Here is a 3256-nt window from a genome sequence, read left to right as displayed (position 1 = left end):
ATTCCATATAGTATTGCGTATAGCCAGTACGCCAGAATGGAAAATGACTTCAGTTAAAATATATTAGATTTTGCAACTAATTAAATGAGGATCCAAGCAAAAATACGATCGATTATGTAAATTTAGTTTTTTTTTTTTCTTTTACATTTATGTGCTAAACTACATTCGGGAAGGACATCTACTTATTTTTCTTTCCCTTATTTCTCTCACTATTCACAAATATGCTATGTCAAACTTAAAACAATTATTTTGAACTTCAATATAATGAAATCTTGTGAATAATATTTTCCATCAATTGTTTAGAATAGAGTCTTATATATCTAATAAATGTTGGTTTGTTTGGTTGTATTAAAGACTAGGAATTTGGAAATTCGGCGGAGAATTAAGTAAAATCTGATTAAGAATTGTTTTAGTTAAAATTTTAATTTGTTGCTTAAAATCAATTTATGTGTAAATGAAGCTCATTAACCACTTGTTCCATATTCTATACAGTTATTGTCTATTTTCATAATCGATCAAATGTCAGAGACCAATGTCTTCTTCTCTTTCTTATAACTCTACACGGTTATTGTCTATTTTCAGGGTCGACCCAAGGTCAGAGACCAAGATTTTCTTCTCTTGTCTATAAATAACAAGGAAAAAACCTCAAAACTAAAATATTTTTATCTTAGTAAACGAGTTGTAAAATAATGTGAAGTTGTTTTCTATTTTAATAGTCAAAACTCATTCTTTATATTCCAAAAATTAGTTCTTGAAATATATAAACTATTTTTAATTCCAGAAATTAGTTCTTGGAACATATCAAATGTGTGTGTGTGTGTTTTTTTTTTTTTTTTGAATAAACAAAATATCATTGATAAAGACCTTTTTTAGCACAAAGCGTGTCAAACAAAGACATAATTAAACCAGTAAAAAATATGGGACACCCAAAAACAACAAAGAAGTTACAAGTATCCCAAACATTTTAAAAGTTAAGGCAACTATTGTTGGAATTTAAAGATTAAACATTTAAAATGAACTCGCAACCACCACCACGAAATGATGTTTATAGGATCAAAAAGTAAATGTTAATCACACTCTTTCAATGTAAACACAAGGGTATTTATACTCCTCCATAAGGATCAAACACAAGCCAACGATAGCATGATTAGAGCTTTGCGATAAGCCTTGCTACCTGCCACAATACCCCCAAAGAAAAAAGCCAAGTCACCAATATGATTAAAAAGGGTAAAAATACAATGATTTTTTTTTTTTTTATAAATATTTTAAAAAACTATAATTTTACTTACCCAAAACTCAACTTATAAAAGTGAATTATTATTTTCATCATTCAAAAATTCAAACAACCAAAATTAGTTTATGAAAACATTAAAAATAACTATTTGTCTCTGCAAAAATAAATTAAAGATATATTAGTCTTTATGTCAATTTAAACACAAGTTTTTTTGTATAATTTTTAACCTTGAATGATGATGTATCATCCCAAATATCATATTAATGATTCTGTGATACGTTGAAGGAAATAAAGAACATAGAGTTGTCCTTAAAATATATTTATAAGTGGACATTTCAGTCCTTATAACAAATCTTAAAAAATCTCCAACTCCTTTTATCATTTTACCATCTTCTAACTTGTTCTTTCTCATTGTTTCTTTTCCACCTCTACTTTCTCCATTACAGCAACATATTTATATGGTGTTTTGGACTAGTCCAAGGCCCATTCCTTAGTTGATTCTCATAAGACAATCCACTCTATATATGTCGCATCAACACTACAAGATCACTCAACCCCCTTTATGAAATACCATGTGATCAAGATCATGTGGTGATTAGTTGATCATGGCGCGAATTACTCAATGACCCCAACAAGTCTCTCACATTATTACCCCTATAAGGCTCACTATAAAAGAGATTTTTCCTCATGTAATAGGTACATACATTCTATTCTGAAAAAACCTTTCACACACATTATCTCCTTCCTCCATCGGGTATTGACTACTCTAGCCTTCATTTGGGTCCACCTTGAATTAGTGATGTTGTATGTGGAAAAGGAGGGTCTAAGCCAAACACGAGAGTTGACATGTCTTTTATCTCCTTGGTCTCGATTGAGAGACTATTATCCGATACATCAAAAGTTTCACATTGTTTGGAAATCGATATTAAGGATAGTTTATAAACAAACACTCATTCTCCTCTGATGACTCTTCATCATATGCATATTTTCCCACTGTTTTAGTCTTATTTATCCTCAATCATCAGTTAAATTAAGGATTTATTTGATATATTTTGTTTATTTTTGTTCTTTGAGTTAATAAAATGTTTTTTTTTTTATTTCGTTGATTAAGTAGGAATTTTTCATAATTTTACATTGCGTTTTGTTTTAGTGCAGTGCTGAATTTTGGTGAGAAATCAACATGACATATTTAGCGTATTTCAGCCATATCTGGGGTTGTAGATGTCCAATTGGAGTCAAACCAAGTGCAAATGAAAGCTAAGATCCATAGCTACAACTTTTATGAAGACATCAAAACCAAATTCAGACTCGAAAGAGGAGAAAAATGCAATATATGCCGGACAGCAGATGCTGAGCGCTTGGAGCGCTCCCAAAGCGCGCATGAGCGCTTTTTCCAGCATTTGCTACTGCCCAAACGCGCCTGGAGCGCGTTTTCCGCGTCTGGGGCGCGCGACGCGCACCAGCAACCATAAAAACGCAGATTTTTACTGTTTTAGGGATCTTTTTCACTATTGGGAAGTTGGGAGACCTGTGCCCCTAGCATAGAAACTCAAAGACGGCCGTTTCTAACATCATTGGAGCAGTTTTATCAATAATCATTCATGAATCCTTATTGTAATTCTTCTCTAATCTTTATCTCTTTTATTTCTGTCATGAGTAACTAAACCCTATTTGTTAGGGATGAGTGTAACAAGATGAAACCCTTATTTTTATGATTTGATTTCTAGTTATATGAATGAGTTTATTGAATTATTTTTCTCATCTCTGTGCTTAATGTTCTACGATTTGTATTTTGAAACGGAAGTGGACTTTACGAATGCTTGAGATGAGAAATTCATAATTTGTAGTCTAGACATAGGTGCAGGTCATGAAACCAATTAAATTAGTTGCAAAACAATAATTTACAAGAGAATTTCTATACGGTAATGCTTAATTCTAATCTTAAATCTATTAAGGAATTATGGGTTACTTTGAAATTAAAGGTTCTGTCACTAAGACATTAGGGCAAGAATAATAAAGAGA

General features: G+C 31.4%; 1 long non-coding RNA gene across 1 annotated transcript; it reads left to right on the top strand.

Annotated features, from left to right (window-relative positions):
* Positions 1 to 1613: 1613 nt before the first annotated feature.
* Positions 1614 to 3032, top strand: LOC140920580 (uncharacterized). The gene is made up of 2 exons (XR_012163296.1): positions 1614 to 1930; positions 2390 to 3032. It is a non-coding gene; the product is annotated as an uncharacterized lncRNA (long non-coding RNA).
* The last annotated feature ends 224 nt before the right edge of the window (positions 3033 to 3256 follow it).

Source organism: Cicer arietinum, chromosome 5, assembly GCF_000331145.2.
Source record: "Cicer arietinum cultivar CDC Frontier isolate Library 1 chromosome 5, Cicar.CDCFrontier_v2.0, whole genome shotgun sequence".
Classification (NCBI taxonomy): Eukaryota; Viridiplantae; Streptophyta; class Magnoliopsida; order Fabales; family Fabaceae; genus Cicer; species Cicer arietinum.
The sequence above is the reverse complement of the archived record's forward strand: the minus strand, read 5'-3'. Positions and strand labels throughout refer to the sequence as shown.